The sequence below is a fragment of the Pseudophryne corroboree genome, chromosome 1, assembly GCF_028390025.1.
Source record: "Pseudophryne corroboree isolate aPseCor3 chromosome 1, aPseCor3.hap2, whole genome shotgun sequence".
In the NCBI taxonomy this organism is placed as follows: domain Eukaryota; kingdom Metazoa; phylum Chordata; class Amphibia; order Anura; family Myobatrachidae; genus Pseudophryne; species Pseudophryne corroboree.
Window position 1 is genome coordinate 1181267417 of NC_086444.1, and position 23400 is coordinate 1181290816.

Below are 23400 nucleotides of genomic sequence, written 5' to 3' on the forward strand. Positions count from 1 at the left end.
AGGTAAAAGAGGGAGGGAAGCTGCGCTCTAACATAGGCTGAGTACAGTGCGGGGAACTGTACAGGAGAGGTGGGAGAGGGAGGGAAGCTGCGCTCTAACATAGGCTGAGAACAGCGAGGGGAACTGTACAGGAGAGGTGGGAGAGGGAGGGAAGCTGCGCTCTAACATAGGCTGAGTACAGTGAGGGGAACTGTACAGGAGAGGTGGGAGAGATAGAGAAGCTGCACTCTAACATAGGCTGAGTGCGGGGAACTGTACAGGAGAGGTGGGAGAGGGAGGGAAGCTGCGCTCTAACATAGGTTGAGTACAGTGAGGTGTACTGTACAGGAGAAGTGGGACAAAGTCACATGATCTGTGACGAAACGCGTCAGAACCCCGCCTCTTTGCACACCTTGATCATTCTACCTATTAGGTAGCAAGCTGCACACTGAGCCACGGACATCCCGGTTCCACACCGGCCTCACATCTTGGCTCAGACTGCCCACTGAACCACAGACATCCCGGCCCCACACCTGCTGTGTTTCTCTGCTCATTATACGTACAGTGAGGGGAACTGTACAGGAGAGGTGGGAGAGGGAGGGAAGCTGCGCTCTAACATAGGCTGAGAACAGTGAGGGGAACTGTACAGGAGAGGTGGGAGAGGGAGGGAAGCTGCGCTCTAACATAGGCTGAGTACAGTGAGGGGAACTGTACAGGAGAGGTGGGAGAGATAGCGAAGCTACACTCTAACATAGGCTGAGTGCGGGGAACTGTACAGGAGAGGTGGGAGAGGGAGGGAAGCTGCGCTCTAACATAGGTTGAGTACAGTGAGGTGTACTGTACAGGAGAAGTGGGAGAGGGGAGGGATAGCTGCACTCTAACATACGCTAAGTACAGTTAGGGGAACTGTACAGGAGAGGTGGGAGAGGGCGGGAAGCTGCGCTCTAACATAGGCTGAGTACAGTGCGGGGAACTGTACAGGAGAGGTGGGAGAGGGAGGGAAGCTGCGCTCTAACATAGGCTGAGAACAGTGAGGGGAACTGTACAGGAGAGGTGGGAGAGGGAGGGAAGCTGCGCTCTATCATAGGCTGAGTACAGTGAGGGGAACTGTACAGTAGAGGTGGGAGAGGGAGGGAAGCTGCGCTCAAACATAGGCTGAGTACAGTGCGGGGAACTGTATAGGAGAGGTGGGAGAGGGAGGGAAGCTGCGCTCTAACATAGGCTGAGAACAGCGAGGGGAACTGTACAGTAGAGGAGGGAGAGGGAGGGAAGCTGCGCTCTAACATAGGCTGAGTATAGTGAGGGGAACTGTACAGGAGAGGTGGGAGAGGGAGGGAAGCTGCGCTCTAACATAGGCTGAGAACAGCGAGGGGAACTGTACAGTAGAGGTGGGAGAGGGAGGGAAGCTGCGCTCTAACATAGGCTGAGTACAGTGAGGGGAACTGTACAGGAGAGGTGGGAGAGATAGAGAAGCTGCACTCTAACATAGGCTGAGTGCGGGGAACTGTACAGGAGAGGTGGGAGAGGGAGGGAAGCTGCACTCTAACATAGGCTGAGTATAGTGAGGGGAACTGTACAGGAGAGGTGGGAGAGGGAGGGAAGCTGCGCTCTAACATAGGCTGAGAACAGCGAGGGGAACTGTACAGTAGAGGTGGGAGAGGGAGGGAAGCTGCGCTCTAACATAGGCTGAGTACAGTGAGGGGAACTGTACAGGAGAGGTGGGAGAGATAGAGAAGCTGCACTCTAACATAGGCTGAGTGCGGGGAACTGTACAGGAGAGGTGGGAGAGGGAGGGAAGCTGCACTCTAACATAGGCTGAGTATAGTGAGGGGAACTGTACAGGAGAGGTGGGAGAGGGAGGGAAGCTGCGCTCTAACATAGGCTGAGAACAGTGAGGGAACTGTACAGGAGAGGTGGGAGAGGGAGGGAAGCTGCGCTCTAACATAGGCTGAGTACAGTGAGGGGAACTGTACAGGAGAGGTGGGAGAGGGAGGGAAACTGCGCTCTAACATAGGCTGAGTACAGTGAGGGGAACTGTACAGGAGAGGTGGGAGAGGGGAGGGAAGCTGCGCTCTAACATAGGCTGAGTACAGTGAGGGGAACTGTACAGGAGAGGTGGGAGAGATAGAGAAGCTGCACTCTAACATAGGCTGAGTACAGTGAGGGGAACTGTACAGGAGAGATGGGAGAGGGAGGGAAGCTGTGCTCTAACATAGGCTGAGAACAGTGAGGGGAACTGTACAGGAGAGGTGGGAGAGGGAGGGAAGCTGCACTCTTACATAGGCTGAGTACAGTGCGGGGAACTGTACAGGAGAGGTGGGAGAGGGGAGGGAAGCTGCACTCTATCATAGGCTGAGTACAGTGAGGGGAACTGTACAGGAGAGATGGGAGAGGGAGGGAAGCTGCACTCTAACACAGGCTGAGTACAGTGCGGGGAACTGTACAGGAGAGGTAAAAGAGGGAGGGAAGCTGCGCTCTAACATAGGCTGAGTACAGTGCGGGGAACTGTACAGGAGAGGTGGGAGAGGGAGGGAAGCTGCGCTCTAACATAGGCTGAGAACAGCGAGGGGAACTGTACAGGAGAGGTGGGAGAGGGAGGGAAGCTGCGCTCTAACATAGGCTGAGTACAGTGAGGGGAACTGTACAGGAGAGGTGGGAGAGATAGAGAAGCTGCACTCTAACATAGGCTGAGTGCGGGGAACTGTACAGGAGAGGTGGGAGAGGGAGGGAAGCTGCGCTCTAACATAGGTTGAGTACAGTGAGGTGTACTGTACAGGAGAAGTGGGACAAAGTCACATGATCTGTGACGAAACGCGTCAGAACCCCGCCTCTTTGCACACCTTGATCATTCTACCTATTAGGTAGCAAGCTGCACACTGAGCCACGGACATCCCGGTTCCACACCGGCCTCACATCTTGGCTCAGACTGCCCACTGAACCACAGACATCCCGGCCCCACACCTGCTGTGTTTCTCTGCTCATTATACGTACAGTGAGGGGAACTGTACAGGAGAGGTGGGAGAGGGAGGGAAGCTGCGCTCTAACATAGGCTGAGAACAGTGAGGGGAACTGTACAGGAGAGGTGGGAGAGGGAGGGAAGCTGCGCTCTAACATAGGCTGAGTACAGTGAGGGGAACTGTACAGGAGAGGTGGGAGAGATAGAGAAGCTGCACTCTAACATAGGCTGAGTGCGGGGAACTGTACAGGAGAGGTGGGAGAGGGAGGGAAGCTGCGCTCTAACATAGGTTGAGTACAGTGAGGTGTACTGTACAGGAGAAGTGGGAGAGGGGAGGGATAGCTGCACTCTAACATACGCTAAGTACAGTTAGGGGAACTGTACAGGAGAGGTGGGAGAGGGCGGGAAGCTGCGCTCTAACATAGGCTGAGTACAGTGCGGGGAACTGTACAGGAGAGGTGGGAGAGGGAGGGAAGCTGCGCTCTAACATAGGCTGAGAACAGTGAGGGGAACTGTACAGGAGAGGTGGGAGAGGGAGGGAAGCTGCGCTCTATCATAGGCTGAGTACAGTGAGGGGAACTGTACAGTAGAGGTGGGAGAGGGAGGGAAGCTGCGCTCAAACATAGGCTGAGTACAGTGCGGGGAACTGTATAGGAGAGGTGGGAGAGGGAGGGAAGCTGCGCTCTAACATAGGCTGAGAACAGCGAGGGGAACTGTACAGTAGAGGAGGGAGAGGGAGGGAAGCTGCGCTCTAACATAGGCTGAGTATAGTGAGGGGAACTGTACAGGAGAGGTGGGAGAGGGAGGGAAGCTGCGCTCTAACATAGGCTGAGAACAGCGAGGGGAACTGTACAGTAGAGGTGGGAGAGGGAGGGAAGCTGCGCTCTAACATAGGCTGAGTACAGTGAGGGGAACTGTACAGGAGAGGTGGGAGAGATAGAGAAGCTGCACTCTAACATAGGCTGAGTGCGGGGAACTGTACAGGAGAGGTGGGAGAGGGAGGGAAGCTGCACTCTAACATAGGCTGAGTATAGTGAGGGGAACTGTACAGGAGAGGTGGGAGAGGGAGGGAAGCTGCGCTCTAACATAGGCTGAGAACAGCGAGGGGAACTGTACAGTAGAGGTGGGAGAGGGAGGGAAGCTGCGCTCTAACATAGGCTGAGTACAGTGAGGGGAACTGTACAGGAGAGGTGGGAGAGATAGAGAAGCTGCACTCTAACATAGGCTGAGTGCGGGGAACTGTACAGGAGAGGTGGGAGAGGGAGGGAAGCTGCACTCTAACATAGGCTGAGTATAGTGAGGGGAACTGTACAGGAGAGGTGGGAGAGGGAGGGAAGCTGCGCTCTAACATAGGCTGAGAACAGTGAGGGAACTGTACAGGAGAGGTGGGAGAGGGAGGGAAGCTGCGCTCTAACATAGGCTGAGTACAGTGAGGGGAACTGTACAGGAGAGGTGGGAGAGGGAGGGAAACTGCGCTCTAACATAGGCTGAGTACAGTGAGGGGAACTGTACAGGAGAGGTGGGAGAGGGGAGGGAAGCTGCACTCTTACATAGGCTGAGAACAGTTAGGGGAACTGTACAGGAGAGGTGGGAGAGATAGAGAAGCTGCACTCTAACATAGGCTGAGTGCGGGGAACTGTACAGGAGAGGTGGGAGAGATAGAGAAGCTGCACTCTAACATAGGCTGAATACAGTGAGGGGAACTGTACAGGAGAGGTGGGAGAGGGAGGGAAACTGCGCTCTAACATAGGCTGACTACAGTGAGGGGAACTGTACAGGAGAGGTGGGAGAGGGGAGGGAAGCTGCACTCTTACATAGGCTGAGTACAGTGCGGGGAACTGTACAGGAGAGGTGGGAGAGGGGAGGGAAGCTACACTCTATCATAGGCTGAGTACAGTGAGGGGAACTGTACAGGAGAGATGGGAGAGGGAGGGAAGCTGCACTCTAACATAGGCTGAGTACAGTGCGGGGAACTGTACAGGAGAGGTAAAAGAGGGAGGGAAGCTGCGCTCTAACATAGGCTGAGAACAGCGAGGGGAACTGTACAGGAGAGGTGGGAGAGATAGAGAAGCTGCACTCTAACATAGGCTGAGTGCGGGGAACTGTACAGGAGAGGTGGGAGAGGGAGGGAAGCTGCGCTCTAACATAAGTTGAGTACAGTGAGGTGTACTGTACAGGAGAAGTGGGACAAAGTCACATGATCTGTGACGAAACGCGTCAGGACCCCGCCTCTTTGCTCACCTTGATCATTCTACCTATTAGGTAGCAAGCTGCACACTGAGCCATGGACATCCCGGTTCCACACCGTCTGTATTTCTCGGCTCATCATACATACAGTGAGGGGAACTGTACAGGGGATGTGGGAGAGGGAGGGAAGCTGCGCTCTAACATAGGCTGAGTACAGTGAGGGGAACTGTACAGGAGAGGTGGGAGAGATAGAGAAGCTGCACTCTAACATAGGCTGAGTGCGGGGAACTGTACAGGAGAGGTGGGAGAGGGAGGGAAGCTGCGCTCTAACATAGCTTGAGTACAGTGAGGTGTACTGTACAGGAGAAGTGGGAGAGGGGAGGGATAGCTGCGCTCTAACATACGCTAAGTACAGTGAGGGGTACTGTACAGGAGAGGTGGGAGAGGGAGTGAAGCTGCGCTCTAACATAGGCTGAGTACAGTGCGGGGAACTGTACAGGAGAGGTGGGAGAGGGAGGGAAGCTGCGCTCTAACATAGGCTGAGAACAGTGAGGGGAACTGTACAGGAGAGGTGGGAAAGGGAGGGAAGCTGCGCTCTATCATAGGCTGAGTACAGTGAGGGGAACTGTACAGGAGAGGTGGGAGAGGGAGAGAAGCTGCACTCTAACATAGGCTGAGTATAGTGAGGGGAACTGTACAGGAGAGGTGGGAGAGGGAGGGAATCTGCGCTCTAACATAGGCTGAGTACACTGCGGGGAACTGTACAGGAGAGGTGGGAGAGGGAGGGAAGCAGCGCTCTAACATAGGCTGAGTACAATGAGGGGTACTGTACAGGAGAGGTGGGAGAGGGGAGGGAAGCTGCGCTCTAACATAGGCTGAGTAAAGTGAGGGGAATTGTACAGGAGAGGTGGGAGAGTGAGGGAAGCTGCGCTCTAACATAGGCTGAGTACAATGAGGGGTACTGTACAGGAGAGGTGGGAGAGGGGAGGGAAGCTGCGCTCTAACATAGGCTGAGAACAGTGAGGGAATTGTACAGGAGAGGTGGGAGAGAGGGAAGCTGCGCTCTAACATAGGCTGAGTACAGTGCGGGGAACTGTACAGGAGAGGTGGGAGACGGAGGGAAGCTGTGCTCTAATACAGGCTGAGTATAGTGAGGGAACTGTACAGGAGAAGTGGGAGAGGGAGGGAAGCTGCACTCTAACATAGGCTGAGTACAGTGAGGGGAACTGTACAGGAGAGATGGGAGAGGGGAGGGAAGCTGCGCTCTAACATAGGCTGAGTACAGTGAGGGGAACTGTACAGGAGAGGTGGGAGAGGGAGGGAAACTGCGCTCTAACATAGGCTGAGTACAGTGAGGGGAACTGTACAGGAGAGGTGGGAGAGGGGAGGGAAGCTGCACTCTTACATAGGCTGAGTACGGTGCAGGGAACTTTACAGGAGAGGTGGGAGAGGGGAGGGAAGCTGCACTCTATCATAGGCTGAGTACAGTGAGGGGAACTGTACAGGAGAGATGGGAGAGGGAGGGAAGCTGCACTCTAACATAGGCTGAGTACAGTGCGGGGAACTGTACAAGAGAGGTAAAAGAGGGATGGAAGCTGCGCTCTAACATAGGCTGAGTACAGTGCAGGGAACTGTACAGGAGAGGTGGGAGAGGGAGGGAAGCTGCGCTCTAACATAGGCTGAGAACAGCGAGGGGAACTGTACAGGAGAGGTGGGAGAGGGAGGGAAGCTGCACTCTAACATAGGCTGAGTACAGTGAGGGGAACTGTACAGGAGAGGTGGGAGAGATAGAGAAGCTGCACTCTAACATAGGCTGAGTGCGGGAACTGTACAGGAGAGGTGGGAGAGGGAGGGAAGCTGCGCTCTAACATAGGTTGAGTACAGTGAGGTGTACTGTACAGGAGAAGTGGGACAAAGTCACATGATCTGTGACGAAACGCGTCAGGACCCCGCCTCTTTGCACACCTTGATCATTCAACCTATTAGGTAGCAAGCTGCACACTGAGCCATGGACATCCCGGTTCCACACCGGCTGTATTTCTCGGCTCATCATACATACAGTGAGGGGAACTGTACAGGAGAGGAGGGAGAGGGAGGGAAGCTGCGCTCTAACATAGGCTGAGAACAGTGAGGGGAACTGTACAGGAGAGGTGGGAGAGGGAGGGAAGCTGCGCTCTAACATAGGCTGAGTACAGTGAGGGGAACTGTACAGGAGAGGTGGGAGAGATAGAGAAGCTGCACTCTAACATAGGCTGAGTGCGGGGAACTGTACAGGAGAGGTGGGAGAGGGAGGGAAGCTGCGCTCTAACATAGGTTGAGTACAGTGAGGTGTACTGTACAGGAGAAGTGGGAGAGGGGAGGGATAGCTGCACTCTAACATACGCTAAGTACAGTGAGGGGTACTGTACAGGAGAGGTGGGAGAGGGAGGGAAGCTGCGCTCTAACATAGGCTGAGTACACTGCGGGGAACTGTACAGGAGAGGTGGGAGAGGGAGGGAAGATGCGCTCTAACATAGGCTGAGAACAGTGAGGGGAACTGTACAGGAGAGGTGGGAGAGGGAGGGAAGCAGCGCTCTATCATAGGCTGAGTATAGTGAGGGGAACTGTACAGGAGAGGTGGGAGAGGGAGAGAAGCTGCACTCTAACATAGGCTGAGTATAGTGAGGGGAACTGTACAGGAGAGGTGGGAGAGGGAGGGAATCTGCGCTCTAACATAGGCTGAGCACACTGCGGGGAACTGTACAGGAGAGGTGGGAGAGGGAGCGAAGCTGCGCTCTAACATAGGCTGAGTACAATGAGGGGTACTGTACAGGAGAGGTGGGAGAGGGGAGGGAAGCTGCGCTTTAACATAGGCTGAGTAAAGTGAGGGGAACTGTACAGGAGAGGTGGGAGAGGGAGAGAAGCTGCGCTCTAACATAGGCTGAGTACAATGAGGGGTACTGTACAGGAGAGGTGGGAGAGGGGAGGGAAGCTGCGCTCTAACATAGGCTGAGAACAGTGAGGGGAACTGTACAGGAGAGGTGGGAGAGGGGAGGGAAGCTGCGCTCTAACATAGGCTGAGTAAAGTGAGGGGAACTGTACAGGAGAGGTGGGAGAGGGAGGGAAGCTGCGCTCTAACATAGGCTGAGTACAATGAGGGGTACTGTACAGGAGAGGTGGGAGAGGGGAGGGAAGCTGCACTCTAACATAGGCTGAGTACAGTGAGGGGAACTGTACAGGAGAGATGGGAGAGGGGAGGGAAGCTGCGCTCTAACATAGGCTGAGTACAGTGAGGGGAACTGTACAGGAGAGGTGGGAGAGGGGAGGGAAGCTGCGCTCTAACATAGGCTGAGTACAGTGAGGGGAACTGTACAGGAGAGGTGGGAGAGGGGAGGGAAGCTGCGCTCTAACATAGGCTGAGTACAATGAGGGGTACTGTACAGGAGAGGTGGGAGAGGGGAGGGAAGCTGCGCTCTAACATAGGCTGAGTACAGTGAGGGGAACTGTACAGGAGAGGTGGGAGAGGGGAGGGAAGCTGCACTCTAACATAGGCTGAGTACAGTGCGGGGAACTGTACAGGAGAGATGGGAGAGGGGAGGGAAGCTGCGCTCTAACATAGGCTGAGTACAGTGAGGGGAACTGTACAGGAGAGGTGGGAGAGGGGAGGGAAGCTGCGCTCTAACATAGGCTGAGTACAGTGAGGGGAACTGTACAGGAGAGATGGGAGAGGGGAGGGAAGCTGCGCTCTAACATAGGCTGAGTACAGTGAGGGGAACTGTACAGGAGAGGTGGGAGAGGGAGGGAAGCTGCGCTCTAACATAGGCTGAGTACAGTGAGGGGATGTTTGCGCATTTACGGGGAGATGCTGACCGTCACACAGACGCATATACTGTACACCTATTCCTGATAAAGCAGTATTATGTGCAGGTAGTATGGGGCAGAAGCAGAAACTGGATAGTGACTATTGCCAGCTGCTTGTGAAAACTGTACACTGGTTACTGATACTGTATCTTTTATGCCTTATGAATTTGTATATATTATCACTTTAGCAGTATATTTTTTGTACACAGACATAATTTACTTCCTCTGCTTTAAAGAGGTGTTTGAGGCATAATAGGGAATGCATATTTAGCAAGCAAAACAAATAGTAATAAATATGGCTGGAAGTGTATGGCCTGGATATAATGAGGTCCGAGTTGGCCGGAGATGCAGGCAGTGCGGCAACTAGGCATTTTAACGCTGTGTGCAAGAAACGGCATTGGCGCCCCCCATATGCAAGATAGGGGCAGTGCGCGCTGCAGGAGGGCAAAAAATATATAGGGCGTGGCTTCATGGGGAAGGGGCGTGGGCACAAAATAATACCAATTCATACTACGGTGCACAGTAGTCTCCATTATTAAAATTACGCTGCACAGTAGCGCCACTACACCAGGTAGAGCCCCTTTTTACATATTACGGCAGACAGCGTCCCTTTTTTACACTTTACGGCAGCCAGTTCTCCTTTTTACACATTACGGCAGACACTGTCCCCTTATTACACATTACGGCAGATAGCGTCCCCCTTATTACACATTATGGCAGACAGCATCCCCCTTTTTTCACATTATGGCAGACAGCGTCCCCCTTTTTACACATTATGGCAGACAGTCCCCCTTTTTACACATTACGGCAGACAGCGTCCCCTTTTTTACACATTACGGCAGACAGTGTCCCCCTTTTTACACATTACAGCAGACAGCGTCCTCTTATTACACATTACGGCAGACAGCGTCCCCCTTTTTACACATTATGGAAGACAGCGTCCCCCTTTTCACACATTACGGCAGACAGCGTCCCCCTTTTTACACATTACGGCAGACAGCGTCCCCCTTTTTACACAGTACAGCAGTGTCCCCCTTTTTTACACATTACGGCAGACAGCGCCCCCCTTTTTACACATTACGGCAGACAGCGTCCTCTTATTACTCATTACGGCAGACAGCGTCCCCCTTATTACACATTACGGCAGACAGCGTACCCCTTTTTACACATTACGGCAGACAGCGTCCCCTTTTTTACACATTAAGGCAGACAGGCCCCCTTTTTACACATTACAGCAGACAGCGTCCCTTTTTTACACATTACGGTAGACAGCGTCCCCCTTTTTACACATTACGGCAGACAGCGTCCTCTTATTACACATTACGGCAGACAGCGTCCCCCTTTTTACACATTATGGCAGACAGCGTTCTCTTTTCACACATTACGGCAGACAGCGTCCCCCTTTTTACACATTACGGCAGACAGCGTCCCCCTTTTTACACAGTACAGCAGTGTCCCCCTTTTTTACACATTACGGCAGACAACGCCCCCCTTTTTACACATTACGGCAGACAGCGTCCTCTTATTACACATTACGGCAGACAGCGTCCCCCTTATTACACATTACGGCAGACAGCGTCCCCCTTTTTACACATTACGGCAGACAGCGTCCCCTTTTGTTACACATTAAGGCAGACAGGCCCCCTTTTTACACATTACAGCAGACAGCGTCCCCTTTTTTACACATTACGGCAGACAGCATCCCCCTTTTTACACATTACGGCAGACAGCGTCCTCTTATTACACATTAGGCCAGACAGCGTCTCCCTTTTTACACATTATGGCAGCCAGTCCCCCTTTTTACACATTGTGGCAGAAGAGAGAGAGAAAGAAAGAAAGAAAGAAAGAAAGAAAGAAAGAAAGAAAGAAAGAGATATATACTTACCATCTTTCCCCGCTGGCAGTCAGGCTCCTCGTGCTGGCAGAGATCCTGGGCAGTCGCTGGGGAGAAGGAGGAGGAGGGAGGGGGACCTTGCGCAGCAGCCCCCTCTCTTTCCGCATTGGCTACCCGCCGCTGTGAATGCTGGGATGAGGGAACCGCATCCCAGCATTCACAGCAGCGCCGGGCAGCCAATGCGGAAGGAGAGGGGGCTGCTGCAGCAGCGCTACTACCAATGACATAGCGCTGCTGCCACTGGCGTGCGCAGCACATTTTATTAGGGGGTGCACCGTCGGAGGGGTGTGTCTAGCACCACCTTTTGGGCGTGTCTAGCACCATCTATTGATGGTCAACGTATATAAAATATCCACCTTTGTACCAATCCTAATAAAGCAGATGCATTGTCAGATGTTGTGGTGTGCACCAAACAAACACCCCTGATGGCACTCACTGCAATTACACTGCTTGTCCTCAGCCTGGTCTGGCTCCCCCTCTCTTTCCCCTGTAAGCTGCAGCAGCTTACTTACTAGTCAGTCACTCACTGACACTGACAGTCGCAGACAAGTACTGCTGCTGCTGGAAAAACAAGTGACGTGTCAATGCTGCTGCCAACCGCCTTCCAGTATTGAATTTGTCTTCCTAAGAGGAACGCTGGCTGCATGCTGCTCCTCATCAGTGGCTGGCCTTTGCATAGCATAGAAGGAGAGAGGTGTGTATGTGGCGGGTGTGATGGGTGGGCATGCGAGCTGCATGATGTAATCACGTCACATCACGATTACACTGTTTTTGTATATGGAGGTGGTGCCGGAAGTTTGAAAGCCGGTGTCAGTGGCACCCTTGATTAACCCAGGTGTTCGGTCAGTCATGCAGTCCTGACAGGGTGCAGCGCAGAGGGGACAGTAATCAGCCTGCTCGGCGATTGCTGCATCAGGCATGTGAGATCGGGGTGCCAGACATTAGGGGGTGCCTGTGCGACCCAGGCACCCCCCCTGCGCACACTTATGGCTGCTGCGGCTCCAGTCCCCCTCCCTCCTCCTCTTTCCCTGCCTCCGGTGCTGCTGCTTCTCCTCCAGAGCTGCGCACGGCAAAAAAACTGGCGGCTTGTAATGAGTCAATTCACACATTACGGCAGACAGTGCCCCCTTTTTACACATTATGGCAGACAGCGTCCTCTTATTACACATTACGGCAGACAGCGTCCCCCTTATAACACATTGCAGCAGATAGCGTGCCCTTTTTACACATTACAGCAGACAGCGTCCCCCTTTTTACACATTACTGCAGACAGTCCCCCTTTTTACACATTACGGCAGACAGCGTCCCCCTTTTTACACATTACGGCAGACAGTCCCCCTTTTTACACATTATGACAGACAGCGTCCCTCTTTTTACACATTATGGCAAACAGCGTCCTCTTATTACACATTACGGCAGACAGTGTCCCCCTTTTTACACATTACGGAAGACAGCGTCCCCCTTTTTACACATTATGGCAGACAGCGTCCCCCTTTTTACACATTACGGCAGACAGCGTCCCCCTTTTTACACATTATGGAAGACAGCGTCCCCCTTTTTACACATTACGGCAGCCAGTGTCCCCCTTTTTACACATTGTGGCAGAAGAGAGAGAGAGAAAGAGAGAGAGAAAGAGAGAGAGAGATATATACTTACCATCTCTCCCCGCTGGCAGTCAGGCTCCTCGTGCTGGCAGAGATCACGGGCAGCCGCAGGGGAGAAGGAGGAGGAGGGAGGGAGACTGGAGCCGCAGCAGCGCTATGTCATTTGTAGTAGCGCCACTGCAGCAGCCCCCTCTCCTTCCGCATTGGCTGCCCGCCGCTGTGAATGCTGGGATGAGGGAACCGCATCCCAGCATTCACAGCAGCGATGGGCAGCCAATAGAGAAGGAGAGGGGAGTGCTGAAGCGCCGCTACTACCAATGACATAGCGCTGCTGCAGCTCCAGTCCCACTCCCTCCTCCTCCTTCCCTGCCTCCGGTGCTGCTGCTTCTCCTCCAGCGCGGCACACGGCAAAAAACTGGCGGCTTGTAATGGCGGCTTGTAGCACATTAAAAAAAAAGTTGGCACTTCCTTCCCATTGGTGTTGGTTTATACCTTAGGGGACTCGGACGCTCAAACTTATATTTCAAAGGCACGGTATTTTCCACCGCTTTTTCCTCCCCCCATCGCCCTTACCCCCTGGGAGCCTGCACAGGTCATGCAGTAGACAGGGAGGCAGTTCAGGTCATGTGCACTACACAAACGCTGAAGATCTACAGTACTGTTTTGCTCAGTCAGAATACACTCATTTATACTCATTACCGCTGTGTATTTGCATTTAGCGTAAAGAATCGCTCCTGCAGATTACTCTGATTTATGTGAAACTTGTGTGCACCCTTCCATTGAATGTCTTACAAAGAAAAGAAAAAAAATATGTACTGTACTGTAAGTGAAGGTCACGGGAACACATTAAAAAAAATGCCACTTCAGGACTCGAACCCTGGACCCCCAGCGTGGGAGGTGGGAGCCTTCATCGCTAGCCCACGATGCCTCATAAGAGATTCACAATATCATGTATAAAAGTACTGCAAACAGCGACCCCTCCCCATTGGTGTTGGTTTATGCCTTAGGGGATTCGGACGCTCGCATTTCTAAAGCACGGTATTTTCCACCATCCCCATTATGCCTTAGGGTACTCAGACGCTCATGTACATGTATTTCCAAAGCACAATGTTTATGCATTGTACATTCTTCCTTTTCCACAATTAGTTGCGTCTCCATACACATACTCCATACACAAACTTGCATCTGCATACACAAGTGTTTTAACATGTTTGTTTGTGTCTGTATAAACTACAGTATTTACAGTACTGTATATTAAGAATTCTCACCGTCTGACCATTGGTCACCATCTACAGTATTAACATTATAGTCGTCACTGACCAATTGCCAGAGCTGTAGATAAATCCGCCGCTATACGATCGAAAGTACTGGATTAGTGGAGCATTAGCCACCCAGTGGTGGAGATGTGTAATGCATTCTGAGTATCTAGTATCGCCTCAACGCGCCTGCCCGTGATTAAACTCAGCAAGCTAAGCTATCGCCTTAGCGTGACTAAACGCCCGTCTAGGCGGAGAAACAGTCAAGATAACGGAGGCTACATCTGTATATATCTCTGATTTATTTTTTAACCCTAGAATGTAACAGCTGCATAATGGGGATAAGGTGCAATCAGGGAGATTGCTGGTCTATTCAGGGAGTCAGGGAGATTGCTGCTATTCCAGGGAGTCTCCTGCAGAATGTGGGTGGGTAGGTAATTATGCAGTAACGGGGTGCTATGCTGCCCCTGAAGCCTTGCGCACTGGGTACCAGCAGCAGCAATTTATTATTTTATTTACCTACAGCTATTTATATAGCACACATAGGGCCTAATTCAGCAAGGATCGCAAAGCAGCAAAAATCACAGAATCTGCACCATATACCACAAAAACTGAGAAAAAAAATGCAACTTCTGAGACGAAGCAAAAACTGCGTATGCACTACGAAAAGTAGGCGTGTAGGTGCGTACTAAAGGGCTGGACTCGCAAAAACTAAGAGCAGGGGCGTGTTGTGGGGCATGTTGTGGGCGTATGCTGATGTTCGGTGGGCGGTGCATACAATTTTTACAACAGATCGCACATTTATGGTGTGCAGTTTCAGAGTGACTACAGGTCTACCTTAACAACTGCACAAGCTGACCTCAGTTGTAGAATGTTCGATGTATACTGCAATCATTGCTTCATTACACCCAGCTGAAGAAGTTCACACCTCAGACCACAAATCACTTCATTCAGCTGTATTGAAACTTCTAAACATGTAAGGGAGCTTTAAACTCTGTAACACATGTTTACTTATAAAATATAGGTTATTTTTTAAAGCAAACGTTAATTAATTTAAAAGCAAACGTTAATTAACATTTCCAAGCATTTTGTTTTGTAGGATCTGCTTAATGTCTTTTAGCTTCCTAACAGTTTTTCAATGCTTTTTAAGCAACCAACACGTTTTTTTTCAACAAAACATACATACATTTGTTTTGTTTTTTTTGCTGTTTTTTTTATATCGCTACACACACAAACATATGTTCAAGAACAGCAACACCATTTATTTTTTTTGGGCCCGGAAAGTAGGTAGTGCAATATTTGAGATTAAGTCACAGTTGATTGCAAAAATTGCAACATCAGAAACGTGTAAGCAAAAAAGGCGTAAAATTGTAAATTTATACGCAAATAGAGATGTGCACCAGACATTTTTCGGGTTTTGTGTATTGGTTTTGGATTCGGTTCCGCGGCTGTGTTTTGGATTCGGACGCGTTTTGGCAAAACCTCCCTTAAGAATTTTGGTCGGATTCGGGTGTTTTTTTTTTCAAAAAACCCTCAAACACAGCTTAAATCATAGAATTTGGGGGTAATTTTGATCCTATAGTATTATTAACCTCAATAACCATAATTTCCACTCATTTCCAGTCTATTCTGAACACCTCACAATATTATTTTAGTCCTAAAATTTGCACCGAGGTCGCTGGATGACTAAGCTAAGCAACCCAAGTGGCCGGCACAAACACCTGGCCCATCTAGGAGTGGCACTGCAGTGTCAGGCAGGATGGCACTTAAAAAAATTTGGCCCCAACCATCACATGATGCAAAGATAAAAAAAGAGGTGCAAGATGGAATTGTCCTTGGGCCCTCCCACCCACCCTTATGTTGTATAAACAGGACATGCACACTTGAACAAACCCATCATTTCAGCGACAGGGTCTGCCACACGACTGTAGCTGAAATGACTGGTTGGTTTGGGCCCCCACCAAAAAAGAAGCAATCAATCTCTCCTTGCACAAACTGGCTCTACAGAGGCAAGATGTCCACCGCCTCCTCATCGTCCGATTCCTCACCCCTTTCACTGTGTACATCCCCCTCCTCACAGAGTATTAATTTGTCCCCACTGGAATCCACCATCACAAGTGTACTTTCTGGAGGCAATTGCTGGTAAACGTTTCCACGGAGGAATTGATTATAATTCATTTTGATGAACATCATCTTCTCCACATTTTCTGGAAGTAACCTCCTACGCCGATCGCTGACAAGGTTACCGGCTGCCCTAAACACTCTTTCGGAGTACACACTAGAGGGTGGGCAATTTAGGTAAAAAAAAGACAGTTTGTGCAAGGGCCTCGAAATTGCCTCTTTTTCCTGCCAGTATACGTACGGACTGTCTGACATGCCTACTTGGATGCTGTCACTCATATAATCCTCCACCATTCTTTCAATGGTGACAGAATCATATGCAGTGACAGTAGACGACATGTCAGTAATCGTTGGCAGGTCCTTCAGTCCGGACCAGATGTCAGCTATCGCTCCTGACTACCCTGCATCACCGCCAGTGGGTGGTATTGGAAATTCTAGCCTTTTCCTGGCAGCTCCAGTGGCGTGAGTAAATGAAGGAGGAGCTGTTGGCGGGTCACGTTCCGCTTGACTTGACAATTGTCTCACCAGCAGGTCTTTGAACATCTGCAGACTTGTGTCTGCCGGAAAGAGAGATACAATGTAGGCTTTAAACCTAGGATCGAGCACGGTGGCCAAAATGTAGTGCTCTGATTTCAACAGACTGACCACCCATGAATCCTGGTTAAGCGAATGAAGGGCTCCATCTACAAGTCCCACATGCCTAGTGGAATCGCTCCGTTTTAGCTCCTCCTTCAATCTCTCCAGCTGCTTCTGCAAAAGCCTGATGAGGGGAATGACCTGACTCAGAAACTTGCACAACGTTGAAATCATTCGCCACTGCGCTTGAGTCAGGTGCATTCCCTCTCCTTTGCCTATATCGTAGGCAGATGTATAGGCTTGAATGGCCTTTTGCTGCTCCTCCATCCTCTGAAGCATATAGAGGGTTGAATTCCACCTCGTTACCGCCTCTTGCTTCAACTGATGGCAGGGCATGTTCAGGAGTATTTGCTGGTGCTCCAGTCTTCGGCACGCGGTGGCTGAATGCCGAAAGTGGCCCACAATTCTTCAGGCCACCGACAGCATCTCTTGCATGCCCCTGTAATTTTTTTAAAAATTCTTTGTGAGCGGGCACCAGGCTGGGGGAACAAGGGAGGTTTCTTACCTCTGTTTTCCCCGGGCGTGCGGCGGCGGTACGTGGCGGGATGTGGCGGCGCGGAGAGCTTCCGGGACGGAGGGGCTTGCATCCGCTAGGATTCAAGCTCCTCCAATCGCGTCGCGGCCATTTGAGTTTGGCGCCGGGCGTGAGCCAATCGGGGCTCGTGCCCGGTCAGCCAATAGGATCGGGCCGCGACGAGCAAATCAGGGCTTGTCGCATCATAGCTCCGCCCCCTCCCAGCATCATGTGACAGACGCTGCGGAGCGGGAGAGCTCAGTCGGGCGCCGGAGCCGGAGCGGTGGAGAGCTCCAGAAGAGGTGAAGCCGAGAAGCCGGTGGCGGAAGAAGACCTGGCGGCGGAGGAAGATCTGGCGGCGGGAAGAAAAAGAAGAAGAAAAAGAGGCGGCGGCCGTGGAAGAAGAGGAGGCGGAGCCCGGGGTCCAGCGGCGGAGGTCCGGTGGAGAGAGCTGCAGTGTGTGGGCAGCAAAAGAGCTAACAAAGCTCCCCACTTCAGCCTCTCCCTACGGTCCGGGTAGGTGGCCTTGGGCTAACAGCATAAGTCCCCCTACACCACCAGGGTGTCAGGCATTAGGCCTGTGGCCACGGACGGACAATAGGCCCGAGCAGTAGTTAGAAGGAGAGGGGCCACTCATTCATAAGTAGTCTTGGCGTTAGGCCAAGATTACTATTCCCCATTAGGCAGGCGCTAGGCCTGAAGCTGCAGTCAGGCACTAGGCCTGTGTCACAGATAGGAGAAAAGGGGCCATTACTTGTATAAGTAGTCTTGGCGTTAGCCCAATACTACACCATCTTTGGTAGGCAGGCACTATGCCTGCGGCCCTAGATAGGCGGACATTAGGCCCGAGGGGCAATATCGGCATTAGGCCACGGGAGAGTTAGTAAAATAGGATTTGGATTGTGGCCTTTGCTGTAGGGGGCTCTAGGTCCACCAGGTTATTCCAGGGTTGGCACACCCGCCCGTGGGAGAAGTTCACAGTACAGATCCCCCCCTCTCTGGCTGGGTACCCCCCAGCGGGTGGGCTGTACGGTAGCTCGTTTGGGGCCAGTTGCAGGTCGGGTGGCCCTCGTATTCTGTACACCGCTTTAGTGTTGGGGAAGACTGTGGAGAGACTGTCCGGCCTCCCACGGCCTATCCCGTGACTCTGGAGTGGGTGGTAGCCCCCGTAGGGAATTAAATTGCACAGGCAATTGTCCATCGGCGCGAAGCAGCTGAATCTTCCACCAAACTGGACTAGAGAGGTAACTCACATTTTGTTCTATTGTCATTTTGTTATCCTGTATGTGCCTGTTCTGTTTGTAGTAGCTAACCAAGTTACACTGTTTAGAGTTTCTAGTAAATTGGCTCAGTTTCGTTGTTTACCCATTTATTAGTTGTAGGGAGGTTGCTGTCATTCTCTTTCCAGGAACAGAGACCCGCGACGGGCAAACTGACAAGAGTGCCAGTGTGAGTATACTCTGTGTGTGTGTCCTCGTCCGCGTTGAGCGCCGGTTTGCAAGACCCCGCTAGGCCTAGTGGGCTTGCTTTCACCTAGGTGCGCAAGTGCCGAGTAGGTGACATTTGGGTGGCTGAGGCCCGTGGGCCAGTGATGACATTCACCTAACCAGTGAACGTCGCGGCCACCCTGGTGTGCCCTCTTCCCCATCGCGGAAGGAGTGGACACACAGTGATAGTGTTTCTTTTTCCCTTAGCCGTCGGGCCCTCCAGGCTGAGTCCCCGTCTTGAGGTCTAAAGGAAGGATTTCACCAGACGAAGTGAACACACGGTTGGGAACAGAGGAAAACAACTTGTAAGGAGCGTGGTGCACCTGCACGGCAGCAGGCACTACACTGCACCGCCACCCTTACATCTGCACCACCAAATTCATTGTATGTGCAAAACATGGGACGTGCTGGAATTTGACCACATGTAATGCACACACAATACTGGTGGCGTTTTCCGATGTCACAAATCCCCAGGAGAGTCCAGTTGGGGTAAGCAAATCTGCGATGATGTTCCTCAGTTTCCGGTTGTCAGCTGTGTGCCTCTTATGGAAAGCGGTGATACATAGCGTAGCCTGCCTAGGAACGAGCTGGCGTTTGCGAGATGCTGCTACTGGTGCCGCTGCTGCTGCTGTTGTTGCTGCGGGAGGCCATCCATCTACCCAGTGGGCTGTCACAGTCATATAGTCCTGAGTCTGCCCTGCTCCACTTGTCCACATGTCCGTGGTTAAGTGGACATTGGGTACAATTGCATTTTTTAGGACACTGGTGACTCTTTTTCTGACGTCTGTGTACATTCTCGGTATTGCCTGCCTAGAGAAGTGGAACATAGATGGTATTTGGTACTGGGGACGCACTACCTCAAGCAATTCTCTAAGTTCCTGTGAACTAACGGCGGATACCGGACGCATGTCTAACACCAACATAGTTGTCAAGGCCTAAGTTATCCGCTTTGCAACAGGATGACTGCTGTGATATTTCATCTTCCTCGCAAAGGACTGTTGGAAAGTCAGTTGCTTACTGGAAGTAGTACAAGTGGTCTTCCGACTTCCCCTCTGGGATGACGATCGACTCCCAGCAGCAACAACAGCAGAGCCAGGAGCAGGAGTTGTTACACTCAAGGATCCATCGGACGAATCCCAGTTAGGAGAGCACTCGTCAGACTTGCCAGTGACTATTGGCGTTCCTGTCTAAGGAGGAAATTGACACTGAAGGAGTTGGTGGTGTGGTTTGCAGGAGCTTGGGTACAAGAGGAAGAAGGGATTCAGTTGTCAGTGGCCTGCTTCCGCTGTCACCCAAAGTTTTTGAACTTGTCAATGACTTCTGATGAATGCGCTCCAGGTGACGTATAAGGGAGGATGTTCCTAGGTTGTTAACGTCCTTACCCCTACTTATAACAGCTTGACAAAGGCAGCACACGGCTTGACACCAGTTGTCCGCATTTCTGTTGAAATAATTCCACACCGAAGAGGTGATTTTTTTGGTATTTTGACCAGGCATGTCAATGGCCTTATTCATCCCACGGACAACAGGTGTCTCCCCGGGTGCCTGACTTAAACAAACCACCTCTCCATCAGAATCCTCCTTGTCAATTTCCTCCTCAGCACCAGCAACACCCATATCCTCATCCTGGTGTACTTCAATAGTGACATCTTCAATTTGAATATCAGGAACTGGACTGTGGGTACTCCTTCCAGCACTTGCAGGGGGGGTGCAATGGTGGAAGGAGCCACCTCTTCTTGTCCAGTGTTGGGAAGGTCAGGCATCGCAACCGACACAATTGGACTCTCCTTGGGGATTTGTGATTTACAAGAATGCACACTTCTTTGCTGCGCTTTTGCCAGCTTAACTCTTTTCATTTTTCTAGCGGGATGATTGCTTCCATCCTCATGTGAAGCTGAACCACTAGCCATGAACATAGGCCAGGGCCTCAGCCGTTCCTTGCCACTCCGTGTTGCAAATGGCATATTGGCAAGTTTGCGCTTCTCTTCAGACGCTTTTAATTTAGATTTTTGGGTCATTTTTCTGAACTTTTGTTCTTTGGATTTTACATGCTCTCTACTATGACATTGGGCATCGGCCTTGGCAGACGACGTTGATGGCATTGAATCATCTCTGCCATGACTAGTGGCAGCAGCTTCAGCATGAGGTGGAAGTGGATCTTGATCTTTCCCTATTTTACCCTCCACATTTTTGTTCTCCATTTTTTAATGTGTGGAATTATATGCCAGTAATATATCTGGAATTAGATGGCAGTAATTTCTGGAATTAGATACCACTAGATAGATACCAGATACCACTGTGACTGGAATGATGATGACCTATGCACAGTGACAGGACACTACCACAGCACCCTACAGCAGCAATATGCAACACAAGACACTGGACTGTTAGTCACCACAATGCAGCACTGATACTGAGCACAGATATTGAGCACTGTTCAGGATAATAGAACTGACACTGAGCAGCAAAATACAGCACTGGACTACTGTACTGTACTACTATATACTGGTCAGTGGTCACCACAATGCAGCAATGATAATAATGAGCACAGATACTGAGCACTATTCAGGATAATAGAACTGACACTGGGCAGCAAAATACAGCAATGGACTACTGTACTGTAATACCATATACTGGTCAGTCGTCACCACAATGCAGCAATGATAATAATGAGCACAGATACTGAGCACTATTCAGGATAATAGAACTGACACTGGACAGCAAAATACAGCAATGGACTACTGTACTGTACTACTATATACTGGTTACCACAATGCAGCACTGATACTGAGCACAGGTATTGAGCTGAGATTTAGCTGATATTGGGCTATTCAGGCAGAGAACGTAGCCACGTCCTTTCACTATCTCAACAATGCACGAGTGAAAATGGCGGCGATGCGCGGCTCTTTATATGGAATCCGAATCTCGCGAGAATCCGACAGCGGGATGATGACGTTTTCCCCCGTTTGGGTTTTTACGTTTAAGGCGGAAAGAACCGAGGCTGCCTCGGACCCATGTAAACCACGTGAAGTTCGTGGGGGTTTGGATCTCGTTGAACCGAACCCGCTCATCTCTACAAATAATGCATATTTTTTTAGGTCTTCGCAATATTTGCACATTTCACAAGCCCACCTTCTTTTTGTAACATTAAATTAGTGTTGCAGTTTTTCCGTTCGGGCGTGTTTTCTCAATTTTGCAATTGCTCGCAATTTTTGCAAATTTGTAATTTTTTCAATCCTTACTGAATTGGCCCCATAGCCTGCAATGCTTTAATGAGAGTGTTTTAGTCATTCACATCAGTCCCCTGCCCCAGTGGACCTTAAGGGGCAAATGTATCATCTACTGTATACTGCAGTTCCAAGATCCCCTCATGCCTGGGTTGGGGAATTGGGGAAATCCAACATGTTGGATATGCCTGATCTGCTGATCCCGACCAAAAAAATGACATAATTTCATGGATTTGGGGAAAGGCGGCGTAGATTAGTATTATCTTATACTCTATGGGCTTATTTCAGATCTGATCGCTGGGCTGCGTTTTTTGCTGCACAAAAATCAATTTGCGTTTTTCCGGACATTCCTGGAAAACGGTCAGTTGACACCTAAAAACGCCCTCTTCCTGTCAATCACCTTGCGATCGCCCATCGCTAGGCGCTGATGCCTGTTGCTGTTGTGTGACGCAACGGCCTATTGTGGATCAGATGCATGCACAGTTCAGGTCTGATCGTATGCAGGGGTACTGGTTACTAATGGTTGCAAGAACGAGTCAACCATTGCCGATAGATTGGATGTAATACTATTGGTACCGGTAATTATGGGACGTCCCGGGGGGTTGCTCGAATCCTTGTGGATCTTAGGCAATACGTAGATTGTCGGGGTAGAGGGGTCAATAATGTTAATGAACCCCCTTTCATCCTCAGTGATGGCCCCTTTTTCCACTGCTCTAAAAGTGAGGTCATCCAAATTTTTGGTTATCTTAATAAGGGGGTCAGTCTTCAATTCCTTATATGTACTGAGATCACTGAGTTGTCTGTTGATCTCCTTCAATTAATTCTCCTTACTCATGACTGCGACCCCTCCCCCTTTGTCCGCAGGCTTTATAATTATTTCATTATTTGCCTGTAAGGATTGTACTGCAAGTGATTCTTTCCTAGTAAGATTTCTCTTTTTACATTTGGGAATTTTTCTTAATTCTTTGGTGACTATAGAATTGAAGCAATCTATACTGCCCCCTTTTACATGCTGGGGGTAAAAGTGGGATTTTTTCTTAAACTTAGATCTCTCTATTGGTGAAGTTTCATTGGAAATTTCTTTCCCTAGAAAAAAATTCTTTATGCTTAACTTTCTTATGTATTTTTGCAGATCCACAAATGTCTCATCTATGTAAAAGTTCCTAAACACTGGTTCTATAACAATGTTATATATATTCATCATATATTTTATATGTGTACTAATTACATATTTTTTTTAGAGATGAGCGCCGGAAATTTTTCGGGTTTTGTGTTTTGGTTTTGGGTTCGGTTCCGCGGCCGTGTTTTGGGTTCGACCGCGTTTTGGCAAAACCTCACCGAATTTTTTTTGTCGGATTCGGGTGTGTTTTGGATTCGGGTGTTTTTTTCAAAAAACACTAAAAAACAGCTTAAATCATAGAATTTGGGGGTCATTTTGATCCCAAAGTATTATTAACCTCAAAAACCATAATTTACACTCATTTTCAGTCTATTCTGAATACCTCACACCTCACAATATTATTTTTAGTCCTAAAATTTGCACCTAGGTCGCTGGATGACTAAGCTAAGCGACCCTAGTGGCCGACACAAACACCGGGCCCATCTAGGAGTGTCACTGCAGTGTCACGCAGGATGTCCCTTCCAAAAAACCCTCCCCAAACAGCACATGACGCAAAGAAAAAAAGAGGCGCAATGAGGT